This window comes from Mus caroli, chromosome 7 (genome assembly GCF_900094665.2).
Source record: "Mus caroli chromosome 7, CAROLI_EIJ_v1.1, whole genome shotgun sequence".
In the NCBI taxonomy this organism is placed as follows: domain Eukaryota; kingdom Metazoa; phylum Chordata; class Mammalia; order Rodentia; family Muridae; genus Mus; species Mus caroli.
Genome location: NC_034576.1, coordinates 115975015 through 116001895, shown reverse-complemented (window position 1 = coordinate 116001895; position 26881 = coordinate 115975015). Strand labels below are relative to the sequence as shown.

The 26881-nt window shown below is 44.2% G+C and overlaps 1 long non-coding RNA gene across 1 annotated transcript; it reads right to left on the bottom strand.

The window, feature by feature from the left end:
* Positions 1-369: 369 nt before the first annotated feature.
* LOC110297394 lies at positions 370-26112 on the bottom strand. The gene is made up of 4 exons (XR_002378280.1): positions 25975-26112; positions 17224-18057; positions 9823-9921; positions 370-1382 (listed from the first exon to the last, which is right to left on the bottom strand). It is a non-coding gene; the product is annotated as an uncharacterized LOC110297394 (long non-coding RNA).
* Positions 26113-26881: the final 769 nt, after the last annotated feature.

Sequence of the window (26881 nt, the reverse complement as noted above, 5' to 3'; positions counted from 1 at the left end):
ACCTAGTTGGGCACCAGCTTGGTTTCTCTATCTTTGACGTCACAACTGTGTGATGTCTTCAGCAGCAGGTCTTACCATCAGGTGGTAGAGGCGGGTGTTTTGTTAGAACTTTAATGACAGCACATCAAAGATGGAATTGAGAACTAGGGGAAATGATTTAGTTTGTAAAGTACTTGCTTTGCAGGCCTGAGGACCTGAGTTTAATTCCCAAAACCTATGTAAAAAGCTGGGTATGTGGCATGCACTTGAAATCCCAGTGCTGTAGAATTAGAATATACTTGTGTACACACACACACACACACACACACACACACATACACACACACACGAATGGAAACCAGAGGTAGCTGACACAAGCAAATTGCTTATGGATAAGTGACAAGAGAAATGCCAAGAAGAGTCTCTCAGCCCTGCCATCCTTGAGTAATAAAGCCAATGCTTGCCCAAAGACTGCTTTTATCATGAGAAAGCTGGATCAACTGGTTGGAGGTTTTGCTTACTAGTGGGCAAATGTGGTACAGTTGTCCTAGAATTCTGGCCAGTACCAACCCAACAGCTTTGTAGTTTGAAGCCTCCATCTTTCTCCATGACATGAATGGATGCATTTGACAATGTTCTGATTCACAGAATCACCAGACTCCACTGTTTGATGGGTCAACGGTCTTACCAAAAACATATATTCATATCCAGGAAGGAAATATATTCAGTGTAGAAGATACAGACTTGCACCAGTCATCTCTTCCCCTTTCTTCCTTGTGGTTCTCAAGAATAACCACAGGCTGCTCCAGAATATGGGTCACTAGACGACTAGATCTGTTTCTTGTTACCTGCTATCCGTCCTCCCACTACAGCCGCAAACCCTGGGCTCTGCTCATATCATTCTTCCAGCCAAAAGGAAAATGTTCTGATGTTGACAATTCTTGCACGTCTCTGCTGGTCTCCAGCCTTCCTCACATGATTTCTAATATATATTTGCAGATCAAATAAATGTATCTAAGATATGAACAAACTAATGAGTTCAGTCAACCGTGGGAATTCACCTGGGATTGCTGGTTGCGTAGAGTGCGGGCACTGAGCTGCGCTGTTTCTGCCATGTGTACAGTAAAGGCTGACTGTTCTTCTTCACTGTATTTGTGTAGCAACTGGAGAGCCCGAGCAGGACCTGGAAAGCCATCTACTAGAGATTTACTTAGTGGTCTCTTTCTTAGGTCAGCCAGGTAGCCATTGTCTTTGCCAGGCTCCATTCAAATTCCTTCCCAGTATTTCTCTAGGAGCGGAGAATGGTCCCATCCAATCCAGCCTTGACTCAACCTAAAGCTCATGGAACAATCTATCAGGCACTCTCTGTATCTCATTTCTGAAGGCATTTCAGGCAAGACTCACTGTAGTGTGAAACAGAGGAGAGATCGACAAACTTTTCCAGATAAGAGTGTTGTAGGTTATGTGGCTACAGTGGTCACAGTGGTCTTAGCCTTGTCCTTGTAATGTAAAAGCAGCTATAAGCATTACATAAGCAAGTGAATGTGGCTGTCTTCTATGGAAACTTTATCAATGAACATTGAAATATGAATAAATTGTCTTTTGCTTTTTGTTTTTCCACAACCACTTAAAAGTTTAAAGGAAAACAGCACTTAGACTCTGAGGTGAAAGGGTAAGGGTGGGATACAGTTTTCAGACCCCTGACACATAGACATGGACTCAAACATATGGGTTCCTTTCTGTAAATCTACAGCACAAAGCTGTGGGTATTGGGAGGGGCAATAGAAAGCTACCAGGATGTCCCATTATTTCATCCCAGAAGCTGTCTCTTCCTAGTTTCATCATTTTCAGCTTTGACTTCTCTAAACCCAGCCAGTTACTCTTTCATACCCAAAGTTGGCACAGACAAACCGAGTCAATCTGATAGAGTGGCTCATGTGAGACAGAATAAGAGCGTGTGCACTGGGTGTGACTGAGGCTGCAAGACAATGAGTAAACTAGTAAGGCTAAGATGGAGGTGACATGGCGTTCGCAAACATCTGCATGGAGATTAGCACAGGAACTGGGCAGAAACAAAAACAAACAAAACTAAAAATTAGTAGGTAACATTAAGACCTGAATACTACTGGTAAGTTTTAGCATCTGCCATGCATGTTTATTAGTTTGGTTGTCATTGGCAACAAGTGCAGGGCATCTGCCCATCTTGTCTGTTGGTCCAGCTGTACCCAGGACAGCAGCATATGCACAGCAGACATCCAATCTATATGTTGAGCAAACAAGTAAGTGGTGTCTAATGGGGCAAATGGATAACATCAAGAAATCAGGTTCCGTCCACCTTTTTTTAAAAAATTATTTATTATATGTAACTATACTGTAGCTGTCTTCAGACACTCCAGAAGAGGGCAGCAGGTCTCATTATGGATGGTTGTAAGCCACCATATTGTTGCTCAGGACCTTCGGAAGAGCAGTCAGTGCTCTTAACTACCGAACCATCTCTCCAGCCCCTCAGTCCACCTTTTGGCACACTGGTTCTGCCTTCCCATTTTCCTTCTGTGGTTATAGCTACCATATTATGGCTGCTACAGTTCTGCTCATTCTGCTCATTCAACCAGAGAGCAAAGAAAGCCTCTCGGAAGCCTTGGTAAACATCACCTCAGTTCTACTGGTCAGAAGTACATCACACACGGTGTCTAAATTCATATTGGTGAGGGGACTTGGCTGCTATGGTTAGGTTAGACTTGGGCTCTGCTAGATAGAATTGTGTGCCCCATCCTTCCCTTACCTCAGAGGACACTGCACTGTCTTAAGACACACTTTATTATCACAATTGATGAGCATGGGTGCTAATGGCATCTAGTAGTAGAAGACAGGAAACACACACACTACACAGATTGGTGTATCCCACGGGGATGAAATGTCTAATTCAAAATACTAGCAGCACCAAGGCTAAAAAGCCCTGGCTTAGCCGAATCAGAGAAAAAGGCCCCTTGGAGCTGGAGTGGGAACCACACAGCCAAGGCAGGGCATACATCTCTGTGAGAAAATGGAGGGTGCTATGCAGCAGGAGCGCATGCAAAGGGAATTGGAAGCAGGGAACAGATTCTGGGCAGGTGGTACCCAGCTTCCTTTCTAGAAGGACTGGCTGGATTTTTCAGATTTAGAAGAGAATCCAAAAGTCTTTAGAAATATATTTTTTTCTCTTTAGGAATGTCGAACTAAGAGCTCCTGCCTTCTGTAAACAAAATAAAGACTTCTTGTCCCTTGGGATGAAATGAAAATTATAACCTGCTGGCTGTTCACCAGCCAATAACTACTCATGTGAAAAGGTTGAGGAAAATCAGACGGTTCTTGATTGCCTGCTGTGAGTGCTGCTATCAGGGGAGCCTCCGTTGTGCAGGGACCACGCCAGACACTTGCGTGTGCTGCTCGGTACAGACATTACACCTACCATGCTGTACCTGCTATGTATATGAGGGAGTACTCCTCAGGCCATCCATTGTGAAGGAGAGATATAGGATTCTCTATCATATATCACACATATCTGGTGTATATACATGTTAGTGTGTGTATATACATATGTGTTCATGTGTATATGGAAGGCAGAGGCTGACATTGGGTGTCTTCCTCAACTCTTTTATTCCTTATTTTTTGAGATGTAGTTTCACACTGAACCTGAAGACTGGCTGCCTATTAAGTCATGGGATCTGCCTTTCCTCATCTTTGCATCTGCTACTGTACCCAGCTTATTAAAGTGTGGGTTCTGGGGCTTGAACTCAGGTCCTCATGTTTATGTAACAAGCACTTTTCTGACTGAACCATTTCCCCAGACTCTTTCTACCTTCCTGAGTTTTGGTAGGGCAAAGATCCAACATTTTCTAAGGGCCATAGCTCTGGGGGACACCGGTGGACTCTGGTGTTGACTGGAGGACTCTGGGTGTCTTGTTTAACTCCACCATTTTCCAAAAGATGTAGGCTGGGTCATAACCTTCAGGATAAAAGAGCTCTTGGCAGAGACCAGCCCTTCCTATGACTTGCAAGGCTCACGGCAACCTCCTAGTCTGAAACTCCACAAATTCTTTTCCTAGAGACCTTTGTTCCACATTCCGCCATACCATAGAGCGGGCTCCTCTGACACTCTGATTTCAGAGACTGATGGGAACAAAAAGAGCAATCAGATGCAATGGAAAATAAAAGCAAAAATGCTTTGAGGTATTCCTGCAAGAAGGTATTACATCACCAGAGGGAGTCTACCTACTGATGCTAAAAATTAGACCTGGGAAGCCCATTTTATTGTCCAGAATTAGAATGCAGCCCAAGTCTACTGGCATGTGCTGAGGGAGAAGGCAGTAGGCTCAGCTGTCCAAACAGAAGGAAGTTAACAGCCTCTGCCTCACATACCCTTGAGCAAAGTATCATTCTCAGCTCTTAGCCAGGGTGTCATAGAGGTCCCTGTGCCTCCTCTTTGCTCCAACTTCTTTTTGCTTTGGAACAACAGCCTATGGAAGGTGGGTTGTAGGTATGGGACAGGGTCTTAAAGAGACCCAGAAAAAAACCAGAGGATTTCCCTATTAAACATTCTAGATCCCATCAAAGATTTGTCTACAGGCTTGCAAGAATTCAGGACACATTACAAGATAGATTTGGACTCTGAGGAAAACCAGGTGCTTTTTAGCATAGCTGTTTTAGCCTGAGGTTATGTGAGATCTTAAAGGCTCATTTTGTAGGGTCAGTGTATGAAATCAAGTAGAATAGGAGTTCCTATTCAGCAATGTGGGACTCATTGGCTAATTCCTTGTGGCAAGCTATTTGTATTATACAAAAGCACATCTTTTACTAACGTATTTTCCTTTTATGATCCTACATTGATTATTTTTGCTAAGCAACTAAATACAGCATTTTAACTATTCCTTATCTTAACTAATGCTTGTTTCTACTGTAGGTTCTAAGGGATAAAGTATAAGGTTGGGTTCAGCTGGGTGATTCATATGTTAACCTTGCCTGGACTCATATATGTGACCAAGTTTATGCAGCAACTTTCTGTGATCAGATGACTTGGTCATGATTTGGTTATGGTTGCACCCATTCATTGGCACGATGAACTAGGCATACATTTCTGGAAGGTCAGCTCGGGCACATGGCAGATGGATCCCAAAAGCTGCAGGATAGAAGGCACTTACCATGTGCAGCTCAAGGTCAGGCTGCCTCCTCCTCACTGGTGCCCCACTGACCCACAGGAGTGGCATGGAAACAGAGATGGAGGAGATGAGGTCAGGGTGGCTATAGGGAAAAGCATATGTCACTGGGGCTGCTCCTGTCCCAATCTATCACCAGCCCTTTATTCCTGGAAACCTAGTCCATACCCTCCATGAGTCTTCCTGGAGTAGACTCATGAATCATCGCTTATACACCTGTGACAATCAATCTTGATTGTCAGCTTGAGTGGATTTAGAAACATCACAGAAACGCGCCTCTGGGTGTGTCAATAAGGGTGCTTCCAGAAATATTCAACCAAGGGGTACCACAGTGAGGTACCACACAGGCCCCTTGTGGTCTAGACTTCTCTCAGCTCCTTTTTCTATCATTCTGAAATGCACTCAGTCATCCTGCTATTCATGTTCACCGCTGGACTGTGGCAATCTCTGGTGTGAAGCTGGCTAAGACCCTCTCCATACACTGTGCTGACATTTTAGTTCCACTCAGAAGACAGAACCAAGTCTCCCACGTTCTTAGTTTCTCCCGGTCTTTCTGAAGGATCATCTGGAACGAGCTCAACCCCATATAAGCACAAACAATACCCCTTCCTGGGAGACACAGCCGCAACCTTCCCTCAGACTGCCCTCCACCACTGCACAGAAGTAAGCCAAGCTTGTGTCTTTGCATCTGATCTTCTCCCAATTTTATTTAAACCCACAGTCCTTTCTATTGCCCTAGAGGGCTGGGTTTCCTTTCTACCAACTGGAACCAGAAAAGTGTGCTTTCTCCCTTCTTATAACCCCTTCCCCCCTGAATACTAGAAGCTTAGAGTGGTCTAATTGAGAATAGAGGAAACACTATGTCTATGCTTCAAACTATTTTTCCATTTGGTTCCTGTTACCATGAGGTCCAGAACCCATCAGCCCTTTCTCCACCAAGCAGGTGGTTGGAACCTCTGCTCCCAAGATCCTAAGATGCACTCATTGGGTTGTACGAAGGTGTTTACTCAGAAGAACATACTGAAACTGGGGAGTGAGATTCATTTTTTTGGGTAGCAGTCAACCATTTTCCAAAAAGCCCAGGACTTTAGTTATAGGGTCCTTCTGGGCCATGGTGACAGAGTTCTGTGTAGGACAATTCTTTCCTAGTATTTGGCTATTAGTAACACTGTTCTAAGACTTTTTATAGTTTTCTGTTGAAGCATAACAGATTTCTACAAATGGATCTGCTTAAAACAATGTTCATTCATGATCATTGGATTTGCTTATGTCAGGATTCCTGTGACCCGAAGCCAGTGGAGTTCTGCTTGGGGTCCATTTAAGCTGCAGTCCTGGACTCTGGGCTTGGGTCGCTAACCAAGCACATATGCTTTTTGGCTGCAGTCATTTCCTCCCAGCTGTAACCTGTGGTGACTTGCTTCTGCAAAGCCTTCCAGGAAGGGAGGGGTCAGTCTTTCCTTTAAGGTTTTCCTTCACATCAGACTTACCCAAGATCATGTCTTATATGATGAGCTCCAATCAATTCATTCAGGGGCCAATCACAGCTGCAAAGTCCCTTCCCTTTTTATCTCGCCTGGGGAAAAACACAGTTACATTCCAAAGACCTACCCACAGTTGGAGGCTAGTGTAGAGATTACAAGGGACCTTCCTGATGGGGAACAGGAATCTTGGGGGGCTGCCCTTGAAGTTGCCTACCACATACAATAATGCTTGATCTGGGCCAGCTACTATGCTAGGGACTTTGTAAACACAGTGTCACTGTGAAGATGACCAAGTGAATTCCATCACTGTGTGAGGTCACTGTCACCAACCACTATCTGTCTCCTGCTTTACTTTCTGTGGTATTCTGTTTTATGCTGTGATACAAGAAGGGATGTTTTGTTTTGTTTTGTTTTGTTTTGTTTTGTTTTGTTTTGTTTTGTTTCCACTAGAGGAACTTTTCTACACCAGGAAAATATCAAGCCCTGAAACAGTCTATAAGCCCTTGTTAGAGCCTGGACATTTGAAAAGATGAGGCTAAGGGTTCAGGCTAATGACTAAGAGGCAAAGGAAGTGCCTATTGAACATGCAGGAGACAATAGATTAGTTTATTTTTTTTTATGGAATTCTGCTTTAACAGTTACAGTGTTCCTGCAAGGCAGTATTATCCTAGTTTTGAAGATGAGGAATCTGGGGCTGAGAAAGTTTACATGTCTCTGATGCCACAGAGCCAGGAAATGGTGTAAGTGGCTCTTGAACCAAGACTGTCATAGCAAACAAAATACCTTCCTGCAGTATGTGTGGGTGGGCTGTGGTGTGTTCGGGTGACGCAGAGAGTAATGAGCTTCAGTGCATCCATACATTCCTCTCGCATGGGCTGACGACTCAACCCAAGCAGTTATAGAACCTTTAGGTTGATCCAAGGTTCTCCCTGATACTCAGCATCCAGAACCAGAACCAGAACTGTGTGAGCAGAAGAATCTGGCTTGGGAAAAACCAGCCTCTTTACTCGACTTAGCTACAGGAATAGCAACCACACCCTTGACGATGTGGACCTCTCAACCCATCCTCCCCTCCTTCTCATTCGCAGCCCCAGCAACACCAGACCCTCCCCCAGATCTGCCCTCGCCTTTGTTTAAGAGCCATGGACAACACTGCCATTCAGCACTTCTTTCTCTAGGAGAAAGTCCTGACAGCTTTACTACTGTGGCTTCTTTATGGGGTCAGGAAAGAGTGAGGGGCAGGAGAAAATCACTAACAGGCATTAGGAAGAGTCTGAGATGCGTAACCCTGCACTCAGTGACCCCCCTCCCACTCCCTCCCTGCCCAGGCAAAGCTAACAGGACTTGGATTTAAAAGTGTGCTCTCTAAGGCCCCGAGGGAGGGCATCAAGAATGAAGCTGACCAGGTCCAAGGGGACTTAGTGGGAAGGTCATGACCATGATTTCATTTGCTCAGAGCCTCCAGGCTGCTGAGAAGAGACTGTTTCCCTCTGAAGTGGTACTCAGAAAGGAGAGGGCTGTTAAGGAAAGCCTGCATGCCCTTGGGCAGGACTACCCAGGTCTCTAAGAGGATATGAGGGGAATGTGAATCACAGTAACAAAGCTTCAACCATTGACAGGGTAAGTAGGTAACTGCTACTAAGGAAGCTAGAGATTCCTGCCTGTTGTGAGAAGGGACGTCCTTTCTCTCAGTTCTTCTGACTCTGGCTGTATCTGGATCCCCTCTGTAGACACAGCACCCTGGATACTATGGCAATGAATGAAGCCCTGCCTCAGACATGGTATCCCAGCTAGCCCCAGGGTAGAGAAATCAGATGGGCAGCCAGCGAGGGAAAAGTAAACAGCAACGAACAACCTCTTTCTAAGTGGAATCCTATGGGAAGAGCGTAATCTCCCTCGTGGTGTTCCGATAAATTCTCAAGCAGCACCATGGCTGTGTCGAATGGGTAAACAGCCTCCCTTGGACTGGCCCCCTTTTGGCCATTATTACTGGGTGAAAATTCCCTGCCCAAGAGCTGTCCGTGCCTCTACTGGGCATTGGAAATGGGTCTGCCTCCCTGTGCATTGCAGATTTCTCCATAAAATAAATTGTGCCTAAGTTAGCACCATTTCTACTTCCAGTTATACTTTGCTGCTTATTATTAGTGAGGTTAAATGCCAGTTTTCCAAGTTTGTGTACCCTTCTCCTCTCATGTCCCTGTTGGGTGGACCTATAACTGCACTAATAAACTAAGCACTGCTTTAGAGATACTAATAACAAGAAAGGGGAAAAAACAAGAAAGGAGAAACTAGAGTAAGAGATGGAGTCTCTGGGGTCCAGGCCCTCTTTCCCTGTAGAACAAGAGCCTGGAGTTTGGAGAGGCAGCTCAGGAGTTAAGAGTGCTTGCTGCTCTTTGCAGAGAACCCCAGTTGGGTTCCCAGCACCCACAGGGTAGCTTAAGGCTGTCAGTAACTCTGCTTGCAGAGGATCTGGCGCCCTCTTCTGCCCCCCTCAGGCACTGAGTGCATGTGTCACATACATGCTGGCAAAAACCATCCATAGCACAAAAATAAAAAGATTACATGACGTAATCTTATCTGCAAAACAGAGACTCTAGCAGTTCCTGATTCAAAGGATTGAACCCCATTAAAAGGGTTAAATGAGCTAATATATGAAAAGCACCCAGTTTAGTGCCGAGTTATAACTATTATAAATACACACTAGTATAATTACGCTTTCAAATGCAATTGTAACATCCTTGTGGTTGCTTCCATTTGTAGAGTCCAAGCACTAGCCTAGGCAGTGTTTGTAGGTGCCGTTGTATTAATAAGGCATGGAAGGAAGGAATGCAGAAGACTATCTAAAATAGGTGCGGTGTGCAGGTGTGTCCTAAATAGCATCAAACACTCAGAGGTCATGCCTCAAGGCAGAAACTGAGGTGGTAGTGACTGTAACAGCAGTTAATATCCAGTGACTGTTATCATGCCAGACCATGTGCTATGCTCATACATACATAATAAATACATATATACATAAAACATATATACATATATACATATAATAAATACATATATACATAAAACATACATACATATATACACAATACATACATACTACATAATACACATACATTTATACACACATACACACACAGGCACACACGCACACACACACATTTACATACACTCACCTCTTTTAAGTCCTTACAAACTTTGATGTGTAGATGACACACCCAGTAGGAGAGACCATGACATGTAGATGAGAGAGCATGCTTGTGCAGGCAACACCCCTGTGAAAGAGAGAATTCAGGGTGAGACTCAGTGCCCTCCAGTTGTTGGAACACAGCAGCTTTCACTGGCTCTTATTGATCTGCTGCGTTTTAGAAAGCATTATAATATTCTGTCCCATCTCTAGTTTTCCCATTCCCCTCACAGGGTTTATCTTGGCTGTGTCCATATCTGTATTCCTTTCTAAGCTGAAATTCTGGAGCTAACTCTTACTGATTTTTCCATAGCACATTAGTGTATTCCTAACAGTCACTAGAGGAAATACATCAATTTCTGCAGTGACTACGGAAAGTACTCTACCATCCTAAGTGTAGCAAACATGGCTCTGGAAGGACTTGCTCTTCTCCCACAGTCCCTCTGCCTTGCTAAAAGAAAAAGAAAAAAAAAGAAAAAGAAAGAGAAAGAGAAAGAGGAAAAGAAAAAGAAAAAAAGAGAAAGAGAAAGAGAAAAAGGAAAAGAAAAAGAAAAAGAAAAAGAGAAAAAGAAAAAGAAAAAGAAAAAGAAAAAGAAAAAGAAAAAGAAAAAGAAAAAGAAAAAGAAAAAGAAAAAGAAATAGAAAAAGAAAAAGGAAATAAAACATTAGATTACCTCCCTGAAGCCAGCCACCAATCCCTTATCTCGCCATTTCCTCTTCCTGAGACTGACAACCGAAGTTCAGCTGTCAAAGTATTGAAGTCCAGCAATCAAAAGCCTTATTTGTCTCACCTAATTAGCATGCCCAATTAAAACTAAATACTTCATTCTAACACAGGGTTTCCCCCTTTCCCTTTATAAAGTGCCATTTTCCTATATGCCAAGTCTGTCTCCCCTCTGTCCAGAGGCAGTCCTTTGTCCCACTCCCCTCCCCTCTCTTGCCCCTTCTCTCCCCTCTCCTCTGCTCCCTTCCCCTTCCCCCCTCTTCTTCTCTCTCCTGTCTTTGTCCCTTATCTCTGCTCTTGTCTCTCTGGGGCAAACAGATCTCCTTTATGCTGAAAACTTGGCCTTAGGGGTCCTAAGCTAATTCCTTTTCAGCTATAATCAATATTTCCAGCCCCACCACCTGTGAGGAACATATGTGCTCCTCCTAGCATGTCACTACACCCCATCCCTGGTTGAATGTACGTGATGCACTAATTCTCTGTGGAGCCCAGGTCCCAGGATCTCTATGCTACATGTTTTGCTCCCACCTTGACCCCACAACCACTGTCAGCAGCAACCGCTGGGCCAGCAGCAGTGCCTGTTGGCTCAGCATGGCCATCCCATTGCTTCTCCATGGACTCTGAGGTACCCTCCAGAATTCCCACCTGCTCTGTGCTTCCTCTGAGCCTCTCGCGCTTCTGGAGCTGAGGGAAAGACGTGGTCCTAATGGTGCCATAGTGTCTTCCTCCGCCTCTCTCTTAGGAACACATGGCTCAGCCTGGACCACCTGCCCGGTGTCTGTGGCCAGAGCTGTCCCTGAGCTTACCCTGAGCATAGTCAAGTCACCTCTCCCAAGGTCTCACTTCTATCTTAGTGATACCCCACACCCAAAGACCACATTCATTCTGACCCTATTTCTATGAATTGTTGTTGTGTTCAGACACAGCGATCACAGAACCTTCCCACCTTCAGGTGGGCTCTATCTCAGCAGCTACTACTGGGCGCCAGCTTTGTGCATAGCCCTGGGACAGTAGTGATTCAAGCACCCCAGTCTTTGATCCCAGAGCACCATCATCCATCTGGCCCATATTTAAATCAACTCAAGTTCACTGTGGTGATAATCTTCCTCTTATACATAATTATACTTTACATACAGGTTTTTATTTTTAAAAACTCCACCAGAGAGCCCTACCATCTGTGTGGACTACCTCTTTCAGTACTGAGCACGGTACTGTGGGCCCAAAGGCAATTAATGTAAGCTCTCTGATGCTACTGACATTCCCAGGCATTTCCTTCCAGTCATTCTAGTTAGTGTCTTAATGTGATAATAGGTTGATTGATTTTTATGTGAGTCTTAATCACCCATTAGATGTTTAACCTGTAATTCAATTTTGGCTTCCTCAGTCAAATGACCTTGGCCAGGTTGCACTTCCTCTCTGAACCCCGGTCTCCTCACCTGTTTAAGCAGGTTCATAAAAGGCTTAATGTGATAATTAAATTAAGCAGAAGCCCAGGTTAAAAGGTTGTGTATACTCATAAAATTCTACTTAGTCATTTTTCTTTTCTTTCAGCATGTACTGTAGTCTGGATTCTGTGCCAGACTTTGGAAATATCAGGAGACTGACATGTGGTAGCTCTGTCCCCCTTAAATCTGCAAACAGGTGGGTAGAAAGGCATGCAAGCATGTGCTTGCAATGCATTTGGATCTCTAGGAATTCTTTGGGGAGCAAAGGAATAAATATTTATTAAATTTGACAATTGAAGTTGGAGAAATCTTTATGGGGAGCCACTGTGGTGTGTCTGTATGCGCATCTGCATCCTTTGCACTTGGCCTTCATGGACTGGTTCCCTAGATGTCTGGCTTTCCTGAAATAAGCACCAGGAAGCCAATCAGACTCCTCTTCCCTCTGGAGCAACCATGCCCCCCCCCCCAAGAACAGCTGAGAATGCTGATGACCACTTAACGGATTCTGAAACCATCCACCAAATCTGGACCTGGATAAATATGCAAAGAAGGGTTCCCTGTTGACCCTTCCCCTGAATGCTTTTCCCAGGCCTGCTGTCTCCCGCTGCCCAGTAACTCGTTGCCGTGGGAGACAAGTGTACTTAGTGTGATAAGTCACATTGCACTCTGGGCCTCTCCAGTCTCCTGTCAGGTTGATCTTGATGCTATGATAAACCCCCAGTGTTCTGAGGACAGGATGCCTTTATGGTTAAATGCATCACACATCTCTGAGACCTTTCTTTAAATAATCCTATTGCCATTCTCCTCGTGGGAGCCCACAGAGGTATGGATCTTGCCCAGCTGAAACCAATAAGGGTATCTTGATTAATTCCTTTCCTGTCAATCCCATCTCTTGAGTGTCAGGGTTCAAACCCATCCAATGACAAGCCCAGGGTTCCTTTCTTAATGAGATAAGAGATGTTTATAGAGTACAAATCACCACCCTGTATGAGGCCTCTTAGCAGCAGTGGAGGTGGAAGGAGGTGAAATCAGAAGCCAGCTCTTAAGACTTGGGTTGTTAATGTCATTGACTGGAATTCGGGTTAAAGGAGGTGAAGAGACTTAGCATTTCTGAAACGTAGTCTAAATTCGCTTTCCCTTTCAGGTAGACAACAAAGCAAAATTTGGCAGCTTTAAAATATATTACATGCCCTTGTGATGGTTTGCTTACAGAGTTTATTTATGATAATGGTGGTTAATATTTACTGAACACCAAACGTGACATCTATTTATTTTGTTGGGTCCATCTAGAAGTCCTGTGAAGAAGGTACTTGGACTAACTTCTCTGCAGATTAGGCAGATGAGGTGTAGGAAGGGTGAGTCATTTGCCCAGGGTCACATGGTTAAGCGGAGGCAGCGTTAAAACCCAGAATGCCTGACTACAGATGACACACTCAACAGTGTGTCACCCTGTTGACAGAGAAGCAGGCTGCCTGTGATAGAGCGTGGGGGGTTCCCTGCCAGTTGCCAGCTACCTGTATGACCTTGAACAGATTACCTAAGCTCCCTGTAAGACGAGCACAATCAGAATGCCTTCCTGCAAGAGCAGTCGTTCAAGTTAAACAGTTAGCATACGAGAAATACTTAGTGTGGCGCTCTGCAGAGAGGGACCAGAACATGTCTAAGTCCCTCTGGCTTAGGAATAATACCTTAGGGCTCTTGAAATCTTTGCTCTCAATATGTTTTACAGCGTAAAGTATGCAAGTCATCCATTTTATCCATGAAGCTACAGGTGGTACTGAACCTACACATACTGTATATTTCCTATACATATAAGCTACAAGAAAGTTTGTTTTACAAAATGGCATCATGAGAGGTTAACATCAATAAAGATAAAGCAGAAAAACGATGCTGTGATTAAAGTTATTCATCTTTAAATAGCTCTCTCCTTCTTCCCCTCTCTCCTGATCTGTTTTATGTGGAGAAAATGGTAAGTTGGGCTAAGGAGTAAAGTGATTGTCATAAAAGTGTAAGGACTTGCCTTCCACCCCAGCAGCCATGTGAAGAAAGCTGGACTTAGTGGCACATCTCTGTGGTTACAGGAGTTGGGAGAAAGAGACTGGCCAATCCCTCGAGCTTGCTAACTAGCCAGACTGGTTTACTCATGGAGAGGCCTTGTCTCCAAACGAAGATGAGAGACCCTCTCTCTAAAACCAAGATGTTGGCTCCTAAGGAAGAAAAACAGCGGAGACTGACTTCTTCCCTGACACACACACACACACACACACACACACAAATATGCACACATGCATGCATGTCGTTCACAACTGTTCTCTTTTAACAGTTGACCCTTGAGCATTTCTGTTCCATTTTGCTCTTGTCTGGCTTCATTGGGTAGAAGGTAAATTGGTCAACCCAGCACAGAAATGTCAGGTGGAAGAAGAACCCTAATCTTTCCCAAAATCAAATGAAGACCCTGAAGCTGGAAATAAAAGCTACAAGAGTCTAAAGTTATCAATCATTCACAAGCCGTTTCCTCGTGGCTTGGTCTCAGGAATAAGCAGAGCCCAGTGTTCCGGTGCCTTCGCTGAATCGTCCGCAGGTTCAACAATGCGTTCCAAAGGCTTGAGCAATCACTACTGAGAGAGAGGAATCGGGATTCTGATTAAGTTGCCCTAGTTGGGAAAGAGCTAGAATCTTGCCAAAAGGTTTCCAAGACTGATAGGCATTTAAAAGTGAAAGCGACTCTGAGTCTGCTTGGGATTCATGAGCGGAGCTCCGGAGGTATGTAATTATGACTGAAACAGAAATATAATTTTATCATCTGGGAATCGTGCTCTCTGCTCCACTTTCTACCAGCACAGCTATATATAGACATACTCAGAAGGGAGATTCCTTGGGTAGAAGGCAAGTGAGAAAAATCCTGCTTTTCCTTCTTCTGATAACAGATAGTACTATTCAAACCCAAATAGATATTCACTTATCTAATGGTGTTGAAAAATTCACAGCTATTGCATGGTTTTGCTGTGTGATGAAAATTTTTATTTTTTATTTTTAAGAAAAGATTTACTGTATTATTTTTCATCTCTCTCTCTCTTTCTGTGTGTGTGTGTGTGTGGTGTGTGGTGTGTATGTTTGAGTGTGTGCCATGTGTGTACAGGGGCCCTTAGAAGCCGGAAAGGGTGTCAGATCCCTGGCACTGGAGTTACATGTGTTTGAGAGATGTGTGCTAGGAATCAAACTGGAGTCCTCTGCAAGAGCTGTATATGCTTTCACCACTGACTCTGTCTCTGTCTCTGTCTCTCTGTCTCTGTCTCTCTCTTATTTCTAATTCTTTCTTTTTGCTTCTGGTTTTGTCACAGAGTCTTATACTATGTACCCCATGCAGGGCCGGACCTCCCATCTTGACTTCGCACTTCTGAGCCTGCTCCCTTGGTCTTCTCGGTGTTGGGAGTGAATGCTCACCACCACACTTGGCCTAGGAGGAGTTGTTTTTTGTTTTTTGTTTTTTGTTTTTTGTTTTTTTTTTTAGTCTCATCTGCAGTTTATATGGGGAGCTGCAGTCATCCTATGAGATAGGAACTCTTTATTTTGTCCTATTGTAATCATTATGATGGTTATATTTTGCAGACGAAAGAAATAAGGCATAGGAAAAGTAAGCAAGGTCCCCAGGATTACACACCTGGTATAAAGGATGCTGACTTAAACGCTGTCTGACTCCAGAACTCTTTTCTCAGCATGATCCGATTCTGTCTCACCAGTGGATTGACAGGTGTCAATCTCAGTCCAGATGCTTCCGTCTCAAAAGCTGAGCACGTTAGAACACCGAAGAGAAACATCATTACACACATTACCATATCACCTATTTAGTAAGTACCATTATCTTCACTGTTCTTAACTAGAACTCTTGTGTTAGTACCTTCTCTAGGCAGGGCAGCATCCTTAGACAGCCATATGCCCCAGGGACTTTGCACATGTCTTCTCCTGCCTGGCATCCCCTGTATCCCCCATCTTCCATGCTACTTACTGCCACCCACTCGCTCAACCTTAAAATATCATTTCCCAATGAAGTTTCTCTTGAATACTTTCCCCTCATCCCTCTTTTATGCATTCTCTTATCCTCCTACACAGTTTCTTTCGTAGCAACCTGCAAGTTTGCAATTAAGTGTGTAATTAGTTAGTTATTAAGTGGCAGGCTCCCCTGCTAGGTTATGGGTTCCACAAGGTCTGGGCTCATGCCTATGTTGCTCACTATTAGTGGAGAGCCCGTCGGTGTTAACCTAGTTCTTTCTGAACCACAAGTGAACCACTGAAGGAGAGACCGTCCACGACTTTGTGTGGACTTGCTGTGGGATTGATGGGAGAGGAGAGGTTTAGAAGGAGAGGAAGTTGACCAGAGAAAGTTCTTACCTAGGCCTTGACCCTGGAGCTGGTCCCAGGGGGAGAGCTAGCATTTCAGATAAAGACCCAAAGGGCAGAGCACTGAGCCAGGCCAGCCAAGTCTGCTGAGCCAGTTGCCATTTTACATATTGAGAAAAGAAAATAAGCAAACAGTAAAACAGCCTAAGTTGCTATTTTTCTTCCATCCAAGAGCTCTCAACACAGAGACTGTCCTCAGAGGCCCAAAGACAAATGGAATTGCTTAGCCTGAAGATGGTTGCTTTCATGGACCAATGGAAACCATAAAAGCCAAGACACAAAATGTTACTTGTGCATTTGACCCAGATACCATTCTTTACTGGGAAGAACAGGAAAAGAGCCGTGGCTTTCTGAGAAGGGATGCTGCAGCATCTCCTTTGTCTCCGCCTCATATTGCCCCTCCTCTCAGTGAGAACAGGGAGATGGCAAAATTTCTCAGCTCAGTCAGAAAGAGTCTCTTAAAAACTAGTCCTTCATTTTTAAGCTCAAAATCAATAGAAGAAATCACACAAAGATCAATACTTTCAACTCCATAAAAATTAAAAAGTGCTCTATGTCAAAATTCCACACAACCCAAATTTAAGGCAGACAGTAAATAGAGAAAAATACTCACTACAGTGGAATTCAATTTGATTCAGTTCGACACATGTCTGTTGTGCTCCCTCAGGTAATGAGAATGGTTAAGTATTGTCGAGAGTGTGGGGAGCTGCCAACCTCAGGACACAGGGAAGGGGACAAGGAGACTGACCTTCCCAGTGCCACTGTCAGTGACAGGGCTGTGCAGGACGTAGAAGCACCCCAGAAGAAAGACAAGAAAGTGTACCTGAGGTTGTGGTAGGGCTTGAATCTGAACTGTCCCCCGCAAGCCCACATTTTGAGTGATTATGTCCCAGCCAGTGGTACTATTTAGAAACCACATTGAATCCTTATGGACCGGCAGAAGTGAGTCACTGGGGCTGGGCTTTGAAGGTTATAGCCCAACTCTTGTTCCCAAGGGTTCTTTCTGTTTCTTGGTTCATCATGATGTAAACAGCCTTCCATGCTTTAAAATACAGGAATCCTTCAAAAGTATCACCTGAAGTACTTTCTCCCTGTACTCTTTGCTTTCTGTCAACTTGGCACAAGTTGGGGTCATCTCAGAAGAGGGAACCTCAACTGAGCAAATGCCTCCATCAGATTGACTTGTGGGCAAGTCTGTGGGGCTTTTTCTTGATTGATGATTGATGTGTGAGGCCCCAGCCCACTCTGAGTGGCTCCACCCTGGGCAGATAGTCCTGGGAGGTATAGAGTAGCTAACCGTGAGCCCTAAGAGAAAGCCAACAGTCACCATGTCCCCAAGGCCTCTGCTTCAGTTCCTGGCTTCAGGTTCTTGCCTTGACTTCCTGCCCTGAGTTTCCTCCATGATGGACTGTAAACGTTGAGATTAAATTAACCCTTTCTTCCCCACGTTGCTTTTGATTGTGGTATTTACCACAGCAATAGAAAGCCAGCAAAGAGGTCCCTTTACCAGTTTCCTCCGAGCATCCTGCAACACAAAAGCATCTCATGCTGTTAGCCTGGATTTCAGAAAAAGCTCCCTGAAGATACTTCCTTAGTCCTGATAAAAGCTGAACAAGCAGGATCCAAGGCAACAAGAAGAGAGCACACAGAACTGCGACTGAAACAGATAAAGACAAGGGGACATGAACACCGTGGTGTGCGTGGGTTGATGGAGATGACAGAGTAGGACATACAACACTGGGAGTGCTGGAGACAAGGCTGCTTTACCTAAACAGGACTAATTCATAGAAAACATCATCCTGCAGCTGATGGGCAGCCATGAGAGGCTCTGATTTGCCAGAAAACCATTTTCTTGCCTTTGGACATACGTCTTAAACCCACCAACAAGGAGCTTTGTAAGTAGGTGCTTAGAGTTAAAGGCTTTAATGGCAAAGGGGGGACGTGGTCTTTGCCAGCTGACTTCCTCACTGAGGACACGGTGGAGTTGGGACATCACAGGTGCACAGCAGAGAGGCAAAGGAAGTAGTACTGTCCATGTGGCAGCTAAAATGACAACAAGAACAGACTCTGCTTCTACCCTTAAATATACTCAAGGAAGGTGACCTTGAGAAAAGCAAACTGACATTTGGCCTGCTTTTATGTGTCACTGGGAAAAGTACACCATATGGAAACCAAAGAGAGGCCTTTCTGCTTAAAAAAAAAAAAGTTATTCTAATTCCCTGCATATTTTATGCAGGGAAAAGAACTAAATTAAAATGAGTAAGAATAGCCTACAAGATCCTTAATTGATAAGGAAAGAAGAGCTCATTTAGTTAGTGGCTGTCTTGAATAATATCTACCGGAAAGGGTGTAATCTAAAGATGCCTGCGGATCAAGACAGAAAGAACCAGAGAAATAAGGCAGCAGTCAAGAAGGATTCCATAAATTAAATCATAGTTTGAAAGGATGAAGTCATGTTAACGCTCATTACCATATTTTAATTTCATGGTGATTAAAATTATAATGTAGCATGTATTGCCACTTAATTGATCTGCCAACACCAAGTATTTGCAAGTTTCTTTTTGTTCTCTGAAGTCATAAACTATCTATTCTCTGCTGCATAATTTCAGGGGTAATTTTAAACCATAAATATTTCTCTTTATTAAAATTCTCAGGAATTAGAACCTAGATCGCTATTTATTTATATCTGCTTTGGCGAGAGGCCAGGAAATTCATTTTCTTACATTTTGAATTCTACAAAATTAAAGTGCTAAAGAACATTATCTATTAATCTTCATGCTGCCTTTCCTGACAGTTTTACGGTTTAATCGAAATGTTCGAGGTCTCTGGGGGAGCAAGTTAAACTCTGTCCCTTGAAGACTGGGCATTTCGCCTCCAGTAGAAGCTTCTTATTGAAGATGTAGAGCCATGCTCCTGTCAAGCCATGAGCAGCCTTACCAGGATGGCCTGCCCCCAGCTGACACCAGCCCCTAGGGCTTTCAGCTCACTGTGCCCCTTACTTTACACTCACTTCTGCAGATAGATACTGTCCCTTTGCTGTCCTTAAGATGGCCCATCATGGAGCTGACCCTTTGGAATGGAGACCAACCCCCGGCTCTCAGGTGCCTAAGAGCCCAGCCACCCTGGCTCGGATGGAGTAAATGGCTTGCATATGTCACTCCGAACCTCAGGAGTCTCTTCAGATAAGAATTAATTTGGCAAATTGCAAACCTTTCCAGGGACAATACCTTTCCTAATGAACTCCCTACTCCTTTGACATCCCATTGCCCTGATTAATAGTCATTCAAATTGACCACTTGGCGTAGCTCACTGTCAAAATAAAAAAGGAGATGGTTTCAGAAGGCTCTTTCTTTTGTGAAGTGGAACACCTCAGCTCTGTCTCTGTGTTGGTCTCCTTCCCCCCCTCGTCCCCGTGACAGTTACAAGCATAGATAGTACCTGAATCCTAACACATTGGTGGCCCCCACTCTGCACTTGTATTTCAGGCTTTAAATTAAATACATGCTGCAACTAGCTCCTCACGCTTTTTCAGAACTATAGAAGGATGGTGAGGTACTTTAAGTGAACGACCTGCAGACAGTTGATTTTAGAGCCTTTATTATGTACTACCTGGAGGTTGGGGGGGGGGCAAAGAAACAGCTTATTTTAAAAACATTATTGCAAAATTATGAGCAAAGAAATGGAATTTCTATGCTAGGCATCCCTGTGAATTTGATCATTTCCTTGAAATTTTTTGAATCTGGCTCTTGTGTAACTTAGCATCGAACACACATGAAGCTCATACACAAGAACATACCACAGACATTCTGTAATGTCTGTGAACAGTTGACTGCAGGAACAAGGACACAGAATGACACAGCCTTAAGAGCTTACTAGCTGCAGACAAGGGATGATGCTCACATCCTTAGGTAGGAAGAGGAGCCAGGGAGCCAGTGTCAAGCAGTAAAGGGCGTCATAGTCCCCCAGTTCCTCCTTTGTGTGCCACTGTGGACTCCACTGAGTCCCCAAGCAGGGTCCAAACTCATGTAGCACCTGTGTGGCTCCAGCCTCTCAGATGAACTAGCATGGCCTCTGAATACAATCTGAGACACAAAGAGAATAGAATCCATTACTCTCCAGCAACCCCCTCAAGATGGTGATGGTGCCATTATGGATAATTATTTACCCAGTCTCTGATATCTGAGTGCCTAGGTTCAAATCCCAGCCCTAACATATCCCCTAAAGCTCTGTAAATCTGGGCTGACTATTGTTCTCTTCATGACCAACTTCCTCATCAGTGGAATTGATCAAGGGATTCTCTCTGGTTCAATACTAAGTTTGGACAAGATGAAGAGGTCGAGGGATAGAGAATGAAAGGAAGCTAGCTGACTTCTTGAGTAGTTTATTGGGAGCCCAGACATCTCCACACATTCTTGGGTCTACAGACAACCTGAGGAATCTTCTCTAGGTCTCTCTACCTCCATCTCCACAATTCTTTCCAACTTTTCCAGTGTCTGTTCTTAGTTATGAGGCATAGTGTAGTGTCTTACACTAGGAGGCCCAATCATTTTTGGGATTAAATCCTTACACTTGAATTAGACACAGGCAGCTCTCATTACATCTCCCCCTGTCTCCGCCTTTTCTCAATGGCGTTGTTCTGGCTGGTTTTGTGTCAACTTGACGCAAGCTGGAGTTATCACAGAGAAAGGAACTTTAGTTGAGAAAATGCCTCTGTGAGATCCAGCTGTAAGGCATTTTCTCAATTAAGATCAAGGTGAGAGGGCCCCTTGTGGGTGGTGCCATACCTGGGCTGGTAGCCTTGGGTTCTATATGAAAGCAAGCTGAGCAAGCCAGGGGAAGCAAGCCAGTAAGTGACATCCCTCCACGGCCTCTGCATCAGCTCCTGCTTCCTGACCTGCTTGAGTTCCAGTCCTGATTTCCTTTGGCAATGTGAAAGTGTAAGCTGAATAAACCCTTTCCTCCCCAACTTGCTTCTTGGTCATGATGTTTGTGTAGGAATAGAAACCCTGACTAAGACAGGCATTGTCCCTTTATTGTCCTGTATATATACTGTTCTTCATCTCTAGCTCGCTCTCTGTCTGACACAAGGCCAGCAGTCATTCAAGGTCAAAGTGAAATATCTACCTCAAGTTTAAGGGCAGGGTTTGAGGCTGTTGGTTGCTCCTTTCCACTGTTCAGATGTTTCTCTGTTGTAGTGCTATGTCTACGTGCATTCACTGTGGTACATTCAACCTTAGCCAGATGCAAGGCAGGACCTCAGGTCCCACTCACCGGGAGAGCCAGGGCAGGTGTGCACACAATGCCTGGTGAACGGCTCTGATCACTGAAGCACTCATAACTCATGGGTAGTTTGCAAGGATTATTATGTTCTAACCCCCTCAGGTTGAAACTTGCTCATGTTTAGACACACAGAAGAAAGTATGAAATATGGTTGCCGTGGAAACAAACTTGGAAAGGGGTTTTTCTTTTCTCCTTTGTGTAAATGTACGGGTCCTATCTCACAGCTAAGCCATACACACAATGGCACTGAAAGTGTGGCTCTGTTCCTGATGTGCTCTGTGGCAGTCAGCATGGCAGACGATGGAACGTGACCCCCACACAATTCTACCATATAATTTTCCTCCCTCTGATGCACGGTCACAGGGTTAACTATTATTTCCAGCATGTTCTATAATAAAATTATTGCATTTCACTGGACTTCTGTCTAGAGATTTAAAATGTTTTCAAATTACATGGCATTACAATTTCCATAAGAATCAACTACTTATCTATTATTTTTTTCCCCCATGTTTCTTTCAAAAGCCTCTTTTCTGTCCCTGCATCTGGAATCAGAGCGCACGGGAAGCCTCTCTTGAGAATCAATAGAAATCCCTTTGCCTTTCTTTCCTGTGACTCCCAGAAGAACAAAAAAGTAATAGCAAAGAACCTTCATGTTTTGTGTCGTCCTATGTGACTTCTTGTGGAGTGAGCTTTAACCACCTTTTCACCTGACTGGCTCTTCCTGGAAAAAACCATATGGGAACTGTAATGCTTCCTCACCCTGACAGACATAAAATGCCAAAGTTTTCACATATTCAAAATCCCCCTGGCCTGTCTGACCTCCAGGCTCCTAACACCTGATTTTTATCCTGTTGATGACTTTCTTGGATCTTCATTTAATGCAAAACCATCCCCAAATGTACTTGCTTCAAAAACCATGATAACAGGGCACAGTGTTCTCTTTTTAGCCTGTGTAGCACATCTCAGAAGGCTTCGAGGGGCAGCACTTAGGCTTTTTTCACATGCTCACATGAACATCCTTCATATGATGAATGTGATCTATATGTATCTGGTGTGCAAGGATCCCAAATGTCACACAAATGGGTCACCTAAGGCTCAGAGCAAGGGGCTGTGTAGGAAACAGAAAGGTAAAGTTTACCTTAGAAGTTTGTTAAAGGATGTAGGTATAATGTAGAATACCTTAAACTTCTGGCTCTATTAATTTGCATACTCTGCACTAGCGGGAGGGGGTGCGTGCACACACATGTGTGTACATGCAAGAGAGAAGTGGGGGGGGGAGGGAGAAAGAGAGCAAGAGAGCTCTAGTTAGTTAGTTTCAGGTCTCTCTGTTGCACATCTGTCTTCCTGAACTTGCCACAGTCACTTGGAACTCAACATATGCAAAAGTAAACTCACCCTCAAGCCCTCCTTACCAGCTTCCTCCCAGTGCCTAAGCAGAATCTTGGACCTCTTAGGCTACCATCTCACATTTGTTCACACTCATTCCCTAGCAGCCAGTAAGCCTTGTTGCTTGTATCTCCATAGGTAGCTGGGACCCACGCGTCTTTCTCCAGCTCCCCCATCACTTCATAAAGGCCTCTAGACCCAGTCATCTGGGCTGCAGTTGTGGCTTGCATCTGGCTGCCTTTACTGAAGCCAGAGTTTTCCAGCTTATTCCTTCTGTGATAATGTTGATTGTCACCTACACAGAATACGAAATGACCAGAGAATGACCCTTGACCATGTCTCTGAAGGAGTTTCGATTAGGTTCACTGAAGTGGGAAGACTCACCCTAAGCATGGGTGTAACATCCCGAGTGTTGGAGTCCTAGGCTAAATGAAAGTGACATTCTCTATGATTGTTCCCTGACTGTGGCTTCAATGTGACCACCTATCTCCTTCCTATCACATCATGTCTTCCCTACCATAACAGACGATACCCTCAAACTGTGAGCCGAATTTGTCAGGTCCTTTGTTACACAACAACAACAACAACAACAACAACAACAACAACAACAACAAAACCCTAAGTTTTCTTTCCTTGAAACCGTTTTGTGGTCCTTCCATTCCCATCTGGACAATTTCCACATGGCCTCCACCCATTTGATCCTCTCTCAGCTACCTCTAGTCTTTCTCTGAACATTTCCCCTTGGATTTTGCACTCCATCTACAATGAGCCTGTCACAGTTTCCCAAATGCCCTGTTTCTCATGCCTGTGCAGGCTCTGTCAGACACAAGCCTAAAGGCTACTGAACCACAAATAAAAATCATCCCAGGTCTTCTCAGATGACTCCTGTATAGTATGAACTGCTGTAAATCACTCTCCCGTGGCATCAGACCCAAATTCTGTAGGCGTCGTCACTTGGAAGTTTAACAGATGTGATGGTTTCTTTTGATTGACCACTTGACAGGATTTAGAATCACCTTAGAGGCAAATCTCTGGATAGGTCTGTTAGGAACTAGCTAGATTAGGCAAAGAGGATGGGAAGGCCCACTTTGGGTGGCACCATACCCTGAGCTGCATAGAAAGGAGATACCAAGCTGAGCGCCAGCACCCATCACTGTTTCCTGACTTTAGATGAAATGTAATCAGCTACCTCCTATTCCTGAAACCAAGACATCCCAATAGACTGTACCTTCAAACTGCAAGCCCAGACAACCCTGCTTTCCTTGAATTTCTTTTGTCAGCTATTTTGTCACAGGCAAAAAGGGCATGTCAAAATTAACCCCATCTGAAACTTAGGCTAAGAGAGTTCTCCTAATAAGCAGCACAACACACACTAGGTATCTTACATTTCATTTGGTTTTCTTTTTTTCTTTTTTAAAAAAATTTTTTATTAGATATTTTCTTCATTTACATTTCAAATGCTATCCCAAAAGTCCCCCATACCCCTCCCCCCTACTCCCCTACCCACCCACTCCCACTTCTTGGCCCTGGCTTTCCTCTATACTGAGGCATATAAAGTTTGCACGACCAAGGGGCCTCTCTTTCCACTGATGGCCGACTAGGCCATCCTCTGCTACATATGCAGCCAGAGATATGAGTTCCGGGGTACTGGTTAGTTCACATTGTTGTTCCACCTATAGGATTGCAGACCCCTTTAGCTCCTTGGGTATTTTCTCTAGCTCCTCCATTGGGGGCCCTGTGATCCATCCAATAGCTGACTGTGAGCATCCACTTCTGTGTTTGCTAGGCCCCGGCATAGTCTCATAAGAGACAGCTATATCAGGGTCCTTTCAGCAAAATCTTGCTAAGTGTATGCAATCGTGTCAGCATTTGGAGGCTGATTATGGGATGGATCCCAGGATATGACAGTCTCTAGATGGTCCGTCCTTTCGTCTCAGCTCCAATTTGTTTTTCTATCGGACTTCCTCATTGGAACGTAGAGTCATTTATACATTTTTATTTGTTCAATGACGAATTCCTAGTGACTCATATAACCTTAACACAGAGAGGCCATTCAGTAAATGTTGCTGAATGAATACACATTCCTATATTGACAGAGTAAATAGAGACTCCAACTTACCCAGAATTCCACAGGCTGAGGAGTCAAGGCACAGCAGAAAACAATCACAGACTACATCAAGAAGACTGTCTAGGTGTGTGCCTCGAGCCATACATTTAAGATGAGCTTCTCTCTTGGCAAAATGAAAATAAGACAGGTCCCAAGTTGGTGTAGGTTAATGGATAGAATATGCTAAAGCCATAGTATCCATGATACTATGGCTCATGCCTAACACACATAGTTCTCTTCTAGTCCCTGATATAATAAAAACAACTGGGAACCTTAAACTTTTAGTGATAGCATTATTCTGTACCCAAAGCATATCTCAGATGAAAGAACCCAAGGATTAGTAAGAATCCAGGATGGGGTAGAGGAATGGAGTAAAGAAAGCCCACCTCTTCCAAAGGCTCAGGGATCTCTGTGGAAGAGTGGGCAGATGGATGGTAAGAGTCAGAGGAAGTCGTATGTCTGTAGTGAAACTGCATTTTCTAGACATGAAAGGTTCATTGTACACACATGAATTCACAGTGGCTGTGACTGCATGCCCAAGACCTGCACAAGATCAAACCAGCCAAAATCCCAGCACAGATTGGGGGGGGGGGCTTATAAAGTCACTCCTGCATCTATGAAGCTATTGGGAATTGATGGCTGATGGAGGAAGGAGAGTCAGTTTTCTTCAGAGATACAGCCCCTGGGAGGCTACTCATGCTCTAGTAGATGATTAGCTTAGCTAAGGTTTCATTGATATGAAGAGACACCATGACCAAGACAACTCTTATATAGGACAACATTTCATTGGGGCTTCCTTACAGTTTGGAGGTTTAGTTCATTATCATCATGGTGACATAAAGGCAGACATGGTGCTGGAGAAGGAGCTGAGAGTTCTACATCTTGGTCAGCAAGCAGCAGAAGTGACTGTGAGCTGCACTGGGTGTAGCTTGAGCACATGAGACCTCAAAGTCCACCCCCACAGTGACATACTTCTTCCAACAAGGCCACACCTCCTAACAGTGCCTCTCCCTATGGGGCAAAAATTAAAGCACATGAGTCTATAAGGGCCATTCCTATTCAAACCACTGCAACAACCCTTTACCCATGCACACAGAGTCAGCACTGAGTAGTCTCAGGAGGATAGAGAAAGAGAGAGAGAGAGAGAGAGAGAGAGAGAGAGAGAGAGAGAACATGCAGGTGGAAGGGGAAAGTGAGAGGAATGGGCAAGAAGTGAAGGGGAGGGGTTGGGATAGATTTGATTAAAATATTTGCATTTATGAAGTTATCAATAAAAAGAATCTGACTTTGCTCTGTAAGGAGCCTCATTTTATTCAAAGTGCTTTCTATGGCCCTTCCTGAAAAGGCCAGGGTTTAGTGTAGGGTCCATTAAATAAAAGGCTATTCTTGTAGACAGCAGCCCGAGGCATGATCTTCGGAGGAATTGCGGGTATGAACTCTTCTTGTCACCCATTCCTCCCAAGTCACTGCAGAGTGTTGATCTGAGACATTGTTTATTGAGCTTGGAAATACTATGACCTGCCCTCGTGTTTAATGCCCAGCAGTTGTGTCCTCATTTACCAAATCTCTGTGCAGTGTGGTCAATTGTCTTTCAGTGGGATTGGGGTGGGAAGCAAGTTGACACTGAAAAACGGGACCATACTTAGATGCCCAAAGTTTCTGCTGAAATGGAACAAAAATGCAGAGTTTTCCTCAATGCTTATGATTG